The sequence below is a fragment of the Salmo salar genome, chromosome ssa09 (assembly GCF_905237065.1).
Source record: "Salmo salar chromosome ssa09, Ssal_v3.1, whole genome shotgun sequence".
Lineage (NCBI taxonomy): Eukaryota > Metazoa > Chordata > Actinopteri > Salmoniformes > Salmonidae > Salmo > Salmo salar.
The window spans coordinates 118,831,315-118,849,631 of record NC_059450.1 but is presented as its reverse complement, the minus strand read 5'-3'; positions in this window follow the sequence as shown (position 1 = coordinate 118,849,631).

The window sequence follows — 18,317 nt, the reverse complement described above, 5'->3', positions numbered from 1 at the left end:
ACATAGGTATTCCTCTCGTCCAGATGGGATAGGGCAGTGTGCAGTGTGATGGCGATTGCATTGTCTGTGGATCTATTGGGGCGGTAAGCAAATTGGAGTGGGTCTAGCGTGACAGGTAGGGTGGAGGTGATATCACTTCATGAAGAAGTGATTGCTACGGGGTGATAGTCATTTAGTTCAGTTCCCTTTGCTTTCTTGGGAACAGAAACAATGGTGACCATCTTGAAGCATGTGGGGACAGCAAACTGGGATAGGGAGAGATTGGCTGGTAAACACACCAGCCAGCTGGTCTCCGCATGCTCTGAGGACGCGGCAAGGGACGCCATCTGGGCCCGGCAGCCTTGCGATGGTTAACACGTTTAAATGCTTTACTCACGTCAGCCACTGAGGAGAGCCCACAGTCTTTGGTAGCGGGCCGTGTCGGTGGCACTGTATTGTCCTCAAAGCGTGCAAAGAAGTTGTTTAATTTGTCTGGGAGCAAGATGTTGATGTCCGCGACGGGGCTGGTTTTCTTTTTGTAATCCGTGATTGTCTGTAGACCCTGCCACATATGTCTCGTGTTTGAGCCGTTGAATTGCGACTCCACTTTGTATCTATACTGATGCTTTGCTTGTTTGATTGCCTTACAGAGGGAATAACTACACTGTTTGTATTCTGCCATTTTTCCAGTTGCCTTGCCATAATTAAATGCGGTGGTACGTGCTTTCAATTTTGCGCGAATGCTGCCATCAATCCACGGTTTCTGGTTAGGGAAGGTTTTAATAGTCACAGTGGGTACAACATCTCCTATACACTTCCTTATAAACTCGCTCACCGAATCAGCATATACGTCAAAGTTATTGTCTGAGGCTACTGTCGTGGATGAATCAGAATTAGTTGGGTAACATAGATAATTAAGATGTTTTATTAGTATAATATGCTTATTTGAGGTACTTGTCATTAGAAAGTGTCCATTGGACTCTGGTGTCTTTTCAGTTGCATGTCTACCTTAGCTGGGGCTCAGACACTTGGGGCCCAGAGAGGGGAGAGGTCAGACTTGTCGTCATGGGAATGTGTCTTTACCTATTTCTTAAACCATGTGAAGGGATGCGTGATTAATGGGGAACCAATGACTTGTCTCCACAATGTCTGTGAGCAAGTCACTCCCTCCTTTTCTTTATTGTGGGGAGGATTATGGCAGTAAATGGACCCTTGTATGTCCTCTCTTAGATCTCACACTTATCCTGTGATAATATATGGCCTAGAGGAACACTCCCCCCAGTGAGCCTGTCCAGGAGTGGGGTAAAGAGGGGGTTTGCTTGAGATGGGAGTATCTAGAGTTGACAATTGATATATGCCATTGGATGAAATAGTTCTGTTCAATACTGTACCAGGGAGGGACGGTTCTAAGGAGACCAGATACTGGGCTATACCATTAATCCTGTTGACATAGCAGTTACTGTCTGATGTGTTTTATTGATATCTGTCATACAAAACTTAACCTTTGTGAACTGTTACTAAGTATCTGTGGTTTGTCAATGTACGTTGAAGGGGGTATCGTTGCTATAAAAGATCCCTGTAGCAATTCTGTAATCACCTTCCTGGTTAATTCGAGAGAATGCATTAGTGGGGTCAAGAACTTTTGCAAAAGTAGCTTAATTAAGTATTAAAGATGTAGTTTAACTCGGACTGGTGTGTTTGTAACTCCTCATTTGGTAATGCGGAAATTAGCCACCACACTACCCGGAACATATCCCAGTCCACGTGATCGAAGCAATCTTCAAGCGTGGAATACGATTGGTCAAACCAGCGTTGGCTAGACCTAAGCACGGGCGATTCCTGTTTTAGTTTCTGCCTATAGGAGGGGAGCAACAAGATGGAGTCATGGACAGATTTTCCAAAAGGAGGGCAGGGGAGGGCCTTGTATGCATCACGGAAGTTAGAGTAGCAGTGGTCGAGTGTGTTACTCGCCCGTGTACTGCAATCGATATGCTGGTAGAATTTAGGTAACCTTGTTCTCAGATTAGCTTTGTTACAAATGAATGACGTATGAACATCTGTTAACAATAATAATATGAAATACACATTTTAAATGAGAGAGAGAGAGAGATGAAAAAAAGGAAAACACAAAACCTTTCTATATTTTTTTCATTTGGCCTAATGGAGAGAAAGTAGATTTGTGCTTTCCTGGTGTTGCTGCAAATGCTGCCATCTAGTGATAAATGTAATTAACATTCATGACTGAACGACGTATGAATGTCTGCAAACAATAATAACAATGGTACTTTGAAATAAAAATCTTAATGAGAGAGAGAGATGAATGAATGAACAAATGAATGCAGACTTTTTGTAGGCTTTCCCTGATGCTTTATGAGTGCATGGTCAACTGAAGCCACTGGGGAGAAAGCAAAACACAATAAGAGGTGTGGTTATTTAGGTTTAATTTCAGTGCATATATCCAGTCATTAATCTTAAAAATGGTCCCTAAACCTAAACACACCATTTAAATGCAGAGGAAATAGTGAAAAATAATTTACGTCCTGAATGTTGACTTTGATCCTTCCATTATCATCTTTGTCCAGAGTCTTGAAGGCTCCTGGAAATGCACAAAACACTATTACTGAAGGGTAATGAAAACTTAAATAGTCTGAAAACAAGAACATAATCGGACTGAGCAGGGGAGTATTGAGGATTCACTTACGACACATGGCGTCCAGTCTGACCAAGCACCCAATGAAGTTGTCAAAGTCCATGTTGCCCTGTTCGTCACTGTACCTGCGAATGATCAACTGGAAGAGCTGGTCGTTGAGAGGGAAGCCTGCACACGGACATAACAGGAGAGAAAAGCCAATGAGACCAAACACATACAGTACCAGTCAAAAGTTTGGACACACGTACTCATTCAAGGGTTTTTCTTTCTTTTTGTTTTTTTTAAACCATTTTCTACATTGTAGAATAACAGTGAAGACATCAAAACTATGAAATAACACATATGGAATCATGTAGTAACCAAAAAAACTGTTTTTAGAAGTCAAAATATATTTTATATTTGAGATTCTTCTAAGTAGCCACCCTTTGCCTTGATGACAGCTTTGCACACTTTTGCCATTCTCTAAACCAGCTTCATGAGGTAGTCACCTGGAATGCATTTAAATTAACAGGTGTTAAAAGTAAATTTATGGAATTTCTTTCCTTCTGAATGCATTTGAGCCAATCAGTTGTATTGTGACAGGGTAGGGATGATATACAGAAGATAGCCCTATTTGGTAAAATACCATATTATGGCAAGAACAGCTCAAATAAGCAAAGAGAAATGACAATCCATCATTACTTTAAGACATGAACGTCAGTCAATCCGGAAAATTTCAAGAACTTGGAAAGTTTCTTCAAGTGCAGTCACAAAAACCATCAAGGGCTATGATGAAACTGACTCTCATGAGGACCGCCACAGGAAAGAAAGACCCAGAGTTACCTCTGCTGCAGAGGATAAGTTCATTAGAGTTACCAGCCTCAGAAACTGCAGCCTAAATAAATGCTTCACAGAGTTCAAGTAACAGACACATCTTAACCTCTACTATGGGATTGGTGTCCCACCCCACGGGACGGTTGAGCTAACGAGCGCTATTGTGATTAGGATAAAGTTGTAAGTAACAAGAAAAATTCTCATCACATAGACATGTCTGATATGGGCAGAAAGCTTACATTCTTGTTAATCTCACTACACTGTCCAATTTACAGTAGCTATTACAGTGAAAAAATACCATGCTTGAGGAGAGTGCACAACAACAAAACACTTTTAATCAGTACAACAGTTTTCAGCTGTGCTAACATAATTGCAAAAGGGTTTTCTAATGATCAATTAGCCTTTTAAAATGATAAACTTGGATTAGCTAACACAACGTGCCATTGGAACACAGGAGTGATGGTTGCTGATAATTGGTCTCTGTACTCCTATGTAGATATTCCATTAAAAATCAGGCGTTTCCAGCTTCATTAGTCATTTACAACATTAACAATGTCTACACTGTATTTCTGATCAATTTTATGTTATTTTAATGGACAAAAAATGTGAATTTTTTATTTCATTTTTTTAAACAAGGACATTTCTAAGTGACCCCAAACTTTTGAATGGTAGTGTACATTATTTACCTTCAGAGGTGAATGTATCAAACCAGTTGCCGTGTTAAAGAAGCAATAAAACTGTCCTTCTTTAGACGAGTTGAGTATCTGGAGAATCAGCATTTCTGGGTTCAATTACAGGCTCAAAATGGCCAGAAACAAAGAACTTTCTTCTGAAACTCGTCAGTCTATTCTTGTTCTGAGAAATGAAGGCTATTCCATGCGAGAAATTGCCAAGAAACTGAAGATCTTGTACAACGCTGTGTACTACTCCCTTCACAGAACAGCATAAACGGGCTCTAACCATAATACAAAGAGGAGTGGGAGGCCCCAGTGCACAACTGAGCAAGAGGACAAGTACATTAGAGTGTCTAGTTTGAGAAACAGACGCCTCACAAGTCCTCAACTGGCAGCTTCATTAAATAGTAACCGCAAAACACCAGTCTCAACGTCAACAGTGAAGAGGTGACTCCGGGATGCTGGCCTTCTAGGCAGAGTTCCTCTGTCCAGTGTCTGTGTTCTTTTGCCCATCTTAATATTTTATTTTGATTGGCTAGTCTAAGATATGGCTTTTCTTTGCAACTCTGCCTATCTCTGGAAGTATGTTAACGAAGGCTTTTCAGCTGTTGAACTATGGCAAGGTTGAACTAATTTCTAAATCTACATTTATTTTAGTCAAGAAGTGATGAGTCAGAGCAACCAATCAGCGTCATTGTAGCTGTTCTACCTATCACCCACACAGCACTCCCTCCACAAGCAACCACATCCTCTTCTCCTGTTCAATTAATTTCCCGCCACACTGAAGAGGACTGTACATACATACCTCTGTGCCCATCTCATTGCAACATTATCCATCCAGGGCCAAAGCTGAACGCCTAAAATGTGGTAAATGTAAACAAGATGCTACAGTAGTGTGTGTGTGTGTGTGTTTTTTGTGTGTGTGTGTATGGATGGAGTTCCAAGAAAAGACATTAGAAGATGGCAAATGGAGATAGTGATGAGAGTGAGGGCATATAGTATGAAAATAAAGACCCGTTGGGATCTAAAATGAGTGTGAGGTGCCCTCGTGTCTTCTTTTTGTCTGTTTGAGGAGACTACAGTCACCCCTGGTGGAGGTTCTTGGAACACTGCTATTTAAGTCTGAGCAGAAGTTAACAAAAACCTTCAAAGGTCTATTTGGTTCTATGTAGAACCCTCTGTGGAATGGAGCCCAAAAGGGTTCTACCTAGACACAGAAGGGGCTCTACCTGGAACTAAAAAGGGATCTCCTATGGGGACAGTGGAAGAATCCTTTTAGGTTGCACCTTTTTATCTGAGTGTAGGCCTATATTGCAGTGGTGGTTCTGTGGTTTTCTGTAAAAAAAAAATGTTAAAAAATTGTTCATTGGTGGTGGGGAGTTAAGATATTCTAAAAATACTATGAAACATCCCCACTTTTAGCACACATTTGCAAGCTGGCAAAGTAACCTTTGTGTGCTGAGGCATGTGTGATCACTGAACATTGACAGGACCGACAAAAGAAAGACATGCTCACATGCAAACAAAAGATAACATGTGTCTAACTGTGGTGGTATGTAAACAGCTACAAAGAATATAGACGAAAACTCTCTCGGTAGGTAATGTGGTCTGTAGCTTATCATGAGAAACTACCTCAGGTGAGCAATGGCTCAAGACTTCCTTAGATATCTGCACCAGTCGTTGTTTACAAAAATACATAGACCGCCACCCTATTCTGTGAAGCATAAGATGTTACAGTTTTTAATGTCTCGTTGTTAGTTTAATCTTCCCAATAACTCATCCATTTTATTGTCCAAAGCAGAATTGAGGGGAGTGGGGGTTTAATAGATCGCCTCCTACTCCTCAGAAGGCAGCCCGCCCTCCGGCCTCTCTTTCTCCTCTTCACGCAGATCACTGGGGTCGGGCCTGTTCCCGAGGGAGCCAGCCTTATATCCTCCGCCTAGGCCTCATCAGAGTCATGAAAGAAGAAAAAGGATTCTGCTAGTCCGTGGTGAGTAATCGCAGTCCTGATGTCTAGAAGTTATTTTCGGTTATAAGAGACGGTAGCGGCAACATTATGTACAAAAACAGTTAAAAAAAATTAAGTTATAAACATCGCAGATAAACTAACAAAAAAAACACAATCGGTTGGGGGCACGTAAAACGTCTGCTTCGGCGCCATTTTAGGTGGAGTTTCAGGGATAAAGTACGTTATGCAAAAATAGCAATAGACAAACACTAAGTCAATCACACATTTTTTATACTACAGTTCCCCACAGTGACTGTACGTACATACCCCAACCAGAAACCATGGATTACAGGCAGCATCCGCACTGAGCTAAAGGCTAGAGCTGCCGCTTTCAAGGAACGGGACTCTAACCCGGAAGAGTCAGGATCCTAGTAAGGATCCTAGTCAGGCTATTGTTTGTCAAATTCAGATTAAATATAGGTCTTCGTGTGAATCAAATCTGTAGGCGATTGTGGGCTAAATCAATTACAAAAAACTGAACTGTTCAGGCTTCATGATCTGTGATCAAAACAGGCTGGGGTGTTTTGGGTTCTGTTTAGGCTAAGGTTATGCGTAACAATGCAACTGCACTAAAATGAATAGCCTGTTTCAATCCAATTCTAAATTGCGGAGCATTTAATAAACCAACAAAATTTTCCTGTGATGTTGAGGCTAAGCAAGACCTTCGATAGGCTATTAGACTATGTGGAAATAATAGTGGAGTTAATCATTGTTATAGCCTAGATCGCTTTATATAATCTGGACCGTCGTTTTTTCTAAGGCTAAGCAAATAAGCGGTAGCATATGCTTTTTTACTGTCTCTATAACAAGGGTTAGGCCTATATCTTCACATACCCCCTCAATTCGAGCCCTGCTTTTAACCATAAGACATCACAGAAATGTATAGTCTAAGGATTGCATGGTGACAGTGATTGTCTGTTAAACTGGGAACTCTAGGGAAAAACGGGGTCAAATCATGACAGCAGTGATTTTCAGGTCAGAGAAAGATGCCAGAGTTTCTGAATTGGAATTCCGAGTTGGATGACCGTTCAAACCCCCAAAAATCCTAGTCTGAGCTCGTTTTTCCCCCCCGAGTTCCCAGTTGTCTTGAACGCACTGAAGTCAGAAGTCAGCGATTGCCGAGTTCCGAGTTGTTTTGATTGCGCCACTAGAGACCTAGGCTACCTCTTTTTTTTCTTAATAGGACTACCACCAACAAAGAAGCTCTTGTGTCTGTATTGATGTGAGAAATAGGCATATCTACACAGTAATGGTGGCTGGCTGTGATATCAACTAGCCTAATAATTTTTGTATTGGGGTGATATGCCTATTTTAGCTAAATCGACAAATGAAATTGATTAGATAACTCGGGCAATGAAAATATTTTGTACAAAATCATGTACATGGTGAGATCTTTGATAATAGACTTAACAGACACTTAAACTAACACGTAACACATGTAGACATTTTTGAGACGTTCATGGTAAGAGCTTTCATAAACTTGCAAGCAAACCGACACGTGACGTCAGTGCCACATTATGTCCACATGACGTGTCACATGACGTGAATGCGTCGGCAGTTTGACGCCTTAGAAAAAAAACTTGTCTCCTTTGACAGTCCATGTTAATTTATGGCGCTAGGAAGACGTTAGGTGACTTGGTGAGAGGTATCAGTAGCTTCATGAGACTTAATTCTGTCACTTATCACCCCCCATATGAGTGATTGGTGGGGAGGGCCGGAGGAGGGTGTGTGTGTGTGTGTGTTGAGAGAGCATTATTTCACAGCGCACTAGAACACGGTAAAACACAGCTTCCCATTCATTTTCAATGGAAGGAAAGCGGTGAGAAGCGGAGAGGCCGGGGACCTTTGGGCGGTGCGAAGGTGGCGTGGGAGGAGGACAAAAAGTTAAACATTTCCCAACTTCATGCAAATCACCAGCGGCGACCCTATGACAAATTTGACACTATGAGACTCAACACTGGAGACTTTCTTCAGCAAAGATGTCGGACAAAAATACTAGGATTGAAGAACTGTAAGTAATTAGAGGTCGACCGATTAATCGAAATAGCCGATTAATTAGGGCCGATTTCAAGTTTTCATAACAATCGGTAATCGGTATTTTTGGCCACCGATTTGGCGAAAAACATTATTATATATTTTTGGACCTTTTATTTAACTAGGCAAGTCAGTTAAGAACACATTCTTATTTTCAATGACGGCCTAGGAACGGTGGGTTAACTGCCTTGTTCAGGGGCAGAATGACAGATTTTTACCTTGTCAGCTTGGGGATGCAACCTTACGTTAACTAGTCCAACGCTCTAACCACCTGCTTTACGTTGCACTCCACGAGGAGCCTGCCTGTTACGCAAATGCAGTAAGAAGCCAAGGTAAGTTGCTAGGTAGCATTAAACTTATCTTATAAAAAACAATCAATCAATCATAATCACTAGTTAACTACACATGGTTGATATTACTAGTTTATCTAGCCTGTCCTGCGTTGCATATAATCGATGTGGTGCACATTCGCGAAAAAGGACTCTCTTTGCTCCGACGTGTACCTAACCATAAACATCAATGTCTTTCTTAAAATCAATACACAAGTATATATTTTTAAACCTGCATATTTAGTTAATATTGCCTGCTAACATGAATTTATTTTAACTAGGGAAAATGTGTCACTTCTCTTGCAAACAGAGTTAGGGTATATGCAGCAGTTTGGGCCGCCTGGCTCGTTGCGAACTGTGAAGACTATTTCCTCCTAACAAAGACAGCCGACTTCGCCAAACGGGGGAGGATTTAACAAAAGCGCATTTGCGGAAAAAAGCACAATCGTTGCACGACTGTACCTAACCATAAACATCAAAGCCTTTCTTAAAATCAATACAATATATTTTTTAACCTGCATATTTAGCTAAAAGAAATCCAGGTTAGCAGGCAATATTAACCAGGTGAAATTGTGTTAGATCTCTTGCGTTCCTTGCACGCAGAATCAGGGTATATGCAACAGTTTGGGCCGCCTGGCTCGTTGCGAACTAATTTGCCAGAATTTTACGTAACTATGAAATAACATTGTAGCTTGTGCGATGTAACAGGAATATTTAGACTTATGGATGCCACCCGTTAGATAAAATACGGAACGGTTCCGTATTCCACTCAAAGAATAAATGTGATAGTTTCCGGATTCGACCATATTAATGACCTAAGGCTCGTATTTCTGTGTGTTATTATGTTATAATTAAGTCTATAATTTGATAGAGCAGTCTGACTGAGCGATGGTAGGCAGCAGCAGGCTCGTAAGCATTCATTCAAACAGCAGTTTACTGCGTTTTGCCAGCAGCTCTTCGCAATGCATTGCGCTGTTTATGATTTCAAGCCTATCAACTCCCAAGATTAGGCTGGTGTAACCGATGTGAAATGGCTAGCTAGTTAGCGGGTGCGCGCTAATAGTGTTTCAAACGTCACTTGCTCTGAGACTTGGAGTAGTTGTTTCCCTTCCTCTACATGGGTAACGCTGCTTCGAGGGTGGCTGTTGTCGGTGTGTTCCTGGTTCAAGCCCAGGTAGGAGCGAGGAGAGGGACGGAAGCTATACTGTTACACTGGCAATAGTAAAGTGCCAATAAGAACATCCAATAGTCAAAGGTATATGAAATACAAATCGTATAGTGAGAAATAGTCCTATAATAACTACAACCTAAAACTTCTTACCTGGGAATATTGAAGACTCATGTTAAAAGGAACCACCAGCTTTCATATGTTCTCATGTTCTGAGCAAGGAACTTAAACGTTAGCTTTCTTACATGGCACATAATGCACTTTTACTTTCTTCAACACTTTGTTTTTGCATTATTTAAACCAAATTGAACATGTTTCATTATTTATTTGAGGCTAAATTGATTTTATTTATGTATTATATTAACTTAAAATAAGTGTTAAGTGTTAAGTCATTATTACAAATAAATAAAAATAAAAATCGGCCGATTAATCGGTAGCGTTTTTTTTGGGGGGTCTTCCAATAATCGGTATCGGCGTTGAAAAATCATAATCGGTCGACCTCTATAAGTAATTATAACGTCATAGCGAATCATGCCAAAACAATTCTGATTGAGAGGAATATGTTAGTTAATGTAGAGAAACGATTATGCATATTTTTTGGTCATAAAATACATTTACAAAAATCGCTATTTAACCAGCTAGTTGACTAGCTAACTAGCTAGGTAGCTTTATGGGTGTTTTGACATGAGTTAGACATTTTAATTAATGTTGTTTAATAATGTTTTAGGGACTCTTGAGAATCAGCAAACCAGGCTGTCTTGTTGTGAAACTGGATGTAAATCATCTAGCTAAAACTGGGCGATGACCTACCACAGGGGTTGTTGTAGGGGTCCTTCTAGAATTTATTCCGTTCTATCAAAAATATAAAGTTTAGTTCCATCAATCAACGTTCTGTTGTTTCCACATGTCCATCACTAGATTTAACAAGAACAGTGGAGGAGAAATTGATTATTGCTGTGATGGGGTTCCCAGAACTCTGTCACCCTTGTTATGTAGAGACACACACCAAAAAATGCAGCGTGGAGGAATGTGGCAGAAGTTGTTGGTGTCCCTGGTGGGTTTCATAAAATAACATAACGTTTATGTCAATATTAAATATGTCAATATTAGCTAGCTGGCTAGCTATAAACCCCAGCTAGCATAGCCGGTTTCATTGACTTCAAGACACTCTGAATGGCATCAATGAAGCCTATGGATTGAGTAGAAAGTAATCGAATTTTATGGTGCTGTCGTGACATACTTTCATTAATGTGATGACAGTTGATTTGATAAATAACAAACTATGTTTAATTGTTACCATATTAAATTAATCTTAACACTTATTAGGATTTTGGGGCACCACAGATTAAGTTGTTTTATAGAGTTACAATCTCCCGAATTCAACTCTAAAAGATTTTTCTCTATCGATAACAGTCACTTATTAATCATTATCTCATATCAGTCTCATTCTGAACGTTGCAGACTTCTTGAATCCGAAAGAACCCCAGCCTTTAATGATTATCCAGTACTACACTAATGTATTTAAATAGTTATTTACTAACTAATAATAACACAGAATACACCTACACACTTACATGAGACAGAATTCCCTAGTGGACTGACAAGATATGATGGCTTATTACACATTTGGAGAGGGTAGGGTAGATAAAGAGAGGGAGAGACAAAGGGTTAAACTTATCGTACATTTGGAAACTACCCTCAAAGTAGTAATACTTTGCTCAAGAACCCGTTTGGGTAAGAAATGTAATGTATTTACGTGTAGATGTCTTTGTTCGTCGTCTCTCTGTTGAAACCAATCGATCCTTCTATGGGGAATGGCTCGATGGTGCACAACCAAAGCCTTACATCCAGAGGCCACAATTTCTTTCTTCATAGTTGTCCTGGTCTTGTAGTGGAGGGTTGAAATAGAACAAGTCTTCAGTTGTACCAATGGTTGTCTTTAGTCAAAGTTCTAGGACCACTTTTACTGCCCAGCTGCAGACTGGCAATGTTAAGGTCTAGTCTTTATCTTCTTCGCATCGTGTTGAGGCTAAGAGTTTCAGAGTTTCCAACCATTTCAACGTGTGGACCATGGCTGCACGCTTTCTGGTCTTGGAGATTCAACCATTTGTAATGGTTAGCTCATGCTTCAAGTCTGCTGGTCTGGTATGTTAATTCTTAGTCATTTAAAGCACTCTGGTCTAAAAGGGTGGTTCCATCACACTGACACGCTCTTCTGACCTCATTCGAGGCGTGGCTTAGTTAATGTGCAAAGGACATGAAAATTATGATCTTGTTAGAAAACTAACAAAATTGTTTAATTGTTCTTCATACTGCCCTCCCAAGCAAAAAGGCAGTAACTGCTCATAGAGTGGACCTGAGAAAATGGCTTCAAAGTTTTTTAATTGTCCAGCCAAATGAGTTCTAGAGAGATCATTGGAGATGTAATGATCTGTTGCCTTACTATGAGTACATTTTTTTATTCATGTTGACCCTGACCTCTGACATGACCTTTGACCCTTAAACGGCAGTTACTGCCTTCTTCCTTGGCATGATATGTTATAAATTGCAGGGTAATACCAAAGCAAAGAGCAGTATCTGCCATTTTCATTAGTTAGTTTACTATAATTCTCATTTACGCTATTAATACAAGAGCAGTGTAATTACTGACAGTGTAAAAGAGTTGAAACGGCATCCTTTGTGTGTCTTCCACTAAGATACCAGTTGCATTTACATAGAGATGTATGTTCTGCGTCAGTCACATTACATACTGTGTTTGACAAGTAGCCCATGTCTTGTTATACGAAAAAAATGTGAAAAGCAGCACTGCAATAGTTTGAATTACATGAAATGATTACCTGTCTTGTAATATACACTGCTCAAAAAAATAAAGGGAACACTTAAACAACACAATGTAACTCCAAGTCAATCACACTTCTGTGAAATCAAACTGTCCACTTAGGAAGCAACACTGATTGACAATACATTTCACATGCTGTTGTGCAAATGGAATAGACAACAGGTGGAAATTATAGGCAATTAGCAAGACACCCCCAATAAAGGAGTGGTTCTGCAGGTGGGGACCACAGACCACTTCTCAGTTCCTATGCTTCCTGGCTGATGTTTTGGTCACTTTTGAATGCTGGCGGTGCTTTCACTCTAGTGGTAGTGTAACCGATGTGAAATGGCTAGTTAGTTAGCGGTGGTGCGCGCTAATAGCGTTTCAATCGGTGACGTCACCCGCTCTGAGACTTGAAGTAGGGTTGCCCCTTGCGTTGCAAGGGCCGTGGCTCTTGTGGCGCGATGGGTAACGATGCTTCGGTGGGTGTCAGTTGTTGATGCGTGCAAGGGTCCCTGGTTCGAGCCCGGGTTGGGGCGAAGAGAGGGACGGAACCTACACTGTTACAGTAGCATGAGACGGAGTCTACAACCCACACAAGTGGCTCAGGTAGTGCAGCTCATCCAGGATGGCACATCAATGCGAGCTGTGGCAAGAAGGTTTGCTGTCTGTCAGCGTAGTGTCCAGAGTATGGAGGCACTACCAAGAGACAGGCCAGTACATCAGGAGACGTGGAGGAGGCCGTAGGAGGGCAACAACCCAGCAGCAGGACCGCTACCTCCACCTTTGTGCAAGGAGGAGCAGGAGAAGCACTGCCAGAGCCCCGCAAAATGACCTCCAGCAGGCCACAAATGTGCATGTGTCTGCTCAAACGGTCAGAAACAGACTCCATGAGGGTGGTATGAGGGCCTGACGTCCACAGGTGGGGGTTGTGCTTACAGTCCAACACCGTGCAGGATGTTTGGCATTTGCCAGAGAACACCAGGATTGGCAAATTCACCACTGGCGCCCTGTGCTCTTCACAGATGAAAGCAGGTTCACACTCAGCACGTGACAGACGTGACAGAGTCTGGAGACGGCATGGAGAACGCTGCCTGCAATATCCTCCAGCATGACCGGTTTGGCGGTGGGTCAGTCATGGTGTGGGGTGGCATTTCTTTGGGGGGCCGCACAGCCCTCCATGTGCTCGCCAGAGGTAGCCTGACTGCCATTAGGTACCGAGATGAGATCCTCAGACCCCTTGTGAGACCATATGCTGGTGCGGTTGGCCCTGGGTTCCTCCTAATGCAAGACAATGCTAGACCTCATGTGGCTGGAGTGTGTCAGCAGTTCCTGCAAGAGGAAGGCATTGATGCTATGGACTGGCCCGCCCGTTCCCCAGACCTGAATCCAATTGAGCACATCTGGGACATCATGTCTCGCTCCATCCACCAACGCCACATTGCACCACAGACTGTCCAGGAGTTGGCGGATGCTTTAGTCCAGGTCTGGGAGGAGATCCCTCAGGAGACCATCCGCCACCTCATCAGGAGCATGCCCAGACATTGTAGGGAGGTCATACAGGCACGTGGAGGCCACACACACTACTGAGCCTCATTTTGACTTGTTTTAAGGACATTAAATCAAAGTTGGATCAGCCTGTAGTGTGGTTTTCCACTTTAATTTTGAGTGTGATTCCAAATCCAGACCTCCATGGGTTGATAAATTGGATTTCCATTGATTATTTTTGTGTGATTTTGTTGTCAGCACATTCAACTATGTAAAGAAAAAAGTATTTAATAAGATTATTTTTTTCATTCACATCTAGGATGTGTTGTTTAAGTGTTCCCTTTATTTTTTTGAGCAGTATATAATGATGGAACATGATAGAAGTATGACGTAGGGTAATACAAATTATAAAAAATGACCATGAGATTGCTAATACATTTTTTACAAATAAATCAAATTATACTTATGAATGAATAAATAACAGCTTTAAGAATACATTTTAAACTTATTTACGGAGACACGTGATGCAGCGGAGCTGAACAGACGTTGACAAACCGAGCTCTTGAAATTGATCCTATTATTACCTAAATAACAACGTTGAAACAATATTCTAACATCGGCTGATAAATTGTCAAATACTTACCTTCCCAAAGAGCCATGGACCTCCGACCGAGAGGCAAGAAGGACGACCAAAACGTCGTTGAATCCCAAGACAACGATAACGCCACAGCTAGCAAGTTTAGCATTAGCCCTCATATCTCAGACGACGGTTCCAGACTATTGCTTTCGGCAGCCTCGCAAGACATGCTGGCTACTCTCCTCCGGGAAATTCAGGATGGTAACAAAGGGCTATCTATGAAAACTGACAAGAAATCGGCTGAACTCCATTCTTCCATCGACGACCTGAAATCCTCCATGAATGATCTCCTTCTGAGAACGACTGAGGCCGAGATGCGCATTAGCACAGTTGAGGACACCGTCGCTCGACATGACCAGGTTCTGATAGAACTGCAGAAGGATAATGCCTACCTCAAAAACAAAGTAGACCAGATGGAGAACCAGAGCAGACGCAGTAATATCCGTGTGGTGGGATTGAAAGAGGACAGCGAGGGCCGTGACCCGGTCCGCTTCTTCACTCAATGGATCCCGGATGTCCTAGGCATAATCAACTTCACCAAGCCGCTGGAAATCGAACGCGCCCACAGAACATCAGCGCCGAAACCCCGGCCAGAGGAGCCCCCACGTGCCGTTCTGGTCAGGTTCCTCCGTTTCCAAGACAGAGAGAAGATACTGCAACTCGCAAGAGCCAAAGGGGACATCACCTTCGATGGCAAGAGGGTCAGCCTTTTCCCGGATATGAGTGCCGATCTCGCCAGACGTCGCAAGCAGTTCAGACCTGCCGCCAAAGCACTGAAGGAGAAGAACATCACCGGCTACCTCATCCACCCTGCGCGGATGAAAGTTCAGTACAAAGGCCGATGCCATATCTTCAACACACCGGGAGAAGTATTCACTTTCCTCAAAGAACCGAACCGCGACTGAAAAACGGTCTCTCTGGGGGATAAGATCCAATCTGTTTGTTTTCTCTTATCTGGACTGATCTGCTGATATCTGATCCGTCTACCCCGCTATCCGGTCGCTATAATTGATTTGTACATTTTCAACTAACCGTTTTTCCCCGGGGTGAGTTCTATTACATTTACAGGAGACTATATTTTGGTTTAGTCAATATCCACTGGACGAAGCAATAAGTGGGTTTAGGCCCACCGCTTCCCCCCCATTTATGTTTCTCCTCTCCCGAAAAGAGACTCAAGCAGCCCTTACCGTGGGCAGTAATTATTCAGCCATAAATGCCTATTCACAATGTTTGTTTTCAATTTAGAGAGCTCGCAGGTTTTAGTTTACGCCAAGGTTTAGCTAGTAAGAGTAAGGTGGAAAGCGAGCAGCAACGTATCTCTACAAGTGTATTCATGTTTGATTGTTGGGATTGTTGTTTTAGTCTGACAATCGGGGTGGGTGGGTTTTTTCCCCCCTTTTTTTCCATGTTTATTGTTGTTTCCTTCCTAAAGAGGCACATAGGTCACTTCTGTGTTCAAACCAAAGTTGAAACATTTCCTGACTATTTACATATGAGAGATTTCCATTCGGTTACATATTTCAAACCCAACCTATGCTTAATCCACTAAAATATGTCACATTCAACGTAAAAGGCCTTAACAGCCCGATTAAAAGGAAAAGAGTCTATACATACCTTAAGAAATTAAAGGCCGATATTGTGTTTCTACAAGAAACACATCTTACAGCCAGCGAACACAAGAAATTGAAGAGGGAATGGGTAGGACAAGTTTTTGCGTCCTCTTTTAACTCCAAAGCAAGAGGAACTGCAATTTTGATAAGTAGACACATCCCCTTCTGCGTCAACAACACCATCTCTGATCCCTCGGGCAGGTTTGTTTTGGTGCAGGGGCATATGTTTTCAGAGTCTTGGACCCTGCTGAATATTTATGCTCCTAACTTCGATGACCATATGTTTATACAGAATGTCTTCCTTCAGGTCGCTCAAGCACCACCAGGATGGCTACTGGTTGGAGGAGATCTACATTTTTGTTTAGATACAGTCCTTGATAGGTCCTCGGATAAACCCTCCCTTCTTACCAAAGCCGCCAAGCTCACCATGTCATTCATGAAAGATCTTAATTTACTAGACATCTGGAGATAGTTGCACCCACAGGATAGGGACTACTCTTTTTATTCACACCCACACAAGACACACACACGCATAGATAATTTTTTACTATCGACCCAACTGTTTCATAGAGTGTTAGATATCGAGTATCTCCCCAGATTGCTTAGCGACCATTCTCCTCTGGTATTATTAATCTCCATTCCTAACAAGGTAAACGGAGCATATAGATGGAGACTAAATCCTACACTCCTAAAGCAACCAGAATTTTGTGCATTTATCAAAGAGCAGATCAATATTTTTACTTTGACAAACAAACCCTCCGCTCCTGACAGTTTCATTCTTTGGGACACATTGAAAGCCTATCTGAGGGGACAGATCATTTCCTATACTAAAGGGTTGAAGAGAAAATACGGTGCGGAACTGAATGTCCTTGAATCTGAAATCTCTGAGCTGGAGAAAACCTACCAAAGAGGCCCGACTAAAGATCTATATAGGCTTTTGGTAAATAAAAAACTGAAATATAATATTCTGAACACATATCAAGCTGAGAGGGCCATCACTAAATCAAAACAGCGTTATTACGAGCTTGGAGAGAAAGCTCACAAAGTACTGGCATGGCAACTGAAAGCAGAGGAAAGTAAGAGGACAATTAATGCTATAGAAACCCTTACTAATGAGATATCTTTCGACCCTACCGAAATTAATAATACCTTTAAGAAATACTATGAAGACCTCTACACTTCCCAATCAAGCGATGATCTGTCGGAGATCGACTCCTTTCTCTCCTCTCTCAACCTCCCATGCCTGTCAGAGGAAGACAGAGAGCGCCTGAGTGAAAACTTCTCTGTTCCTGAATTGGTGGAAGCCATTAAATCCTTACCTTCTAATAAATCTCCTGGGGAGGATGGCTTCCCTCCAGAGTTCTATAAAGAATTTAGGGGAGCTGTTGGTCCCCTACCTCATGGAGGTACTTAAAAAAGCCGGGGAAGACAACTGCTTTCCAGAGTCTTTCTCTCAAGCAGTGATTACTGTAATCCACAAGAAAGGGAAAAACCCGCTAAAGTGCGCCTCCTATAGACCAATCTCTCTCCTTAACACAGATTGTAAACTGGTCACCAAGATGCTATCTAAGAGACTGGAGTCATGTCTTCCCCTGTTGGTCAACCCAGATCAGACTGGCTTCATAATTAATAGACTGTCCTCCAATAATCTCAGAAGGTTCTTTGATATAATTCACCTTGCTAACAAAAACAAAATACCTAGTGTCGCAGTCTCCCTCGACGCTGAAAAGGCCTTTGATAGGGTTGAATGGCCATACCTCTTTCGCGTCTTGGAAAAGTTTGGTTTAGGTACCGTTTTTGTAAATTTGATAAAATCACTCTACAAATCTCCTAAAGCTAGGATTGCTACCAATGGGATTACTTCCTCCTCTTTCCCTCTCTATAGGGGGAACAGACAAGGTTGCCCAATTAGCCCCCACCTCTTTGCCCTCGCCATCGAACCGTTGGCTGAGGCTATTAGATCGTGCCCGGACATACATGGCTTTGAGGTGGGCCCCCATACCCATAAACTATCACTCTTTGCGGACGACCTTATCTTATTTCTAACAAACCCAGAACACTCCCTCTCTCACTTGCAGATCCTACTACAGTGTTATAGCTCTTTCTCTG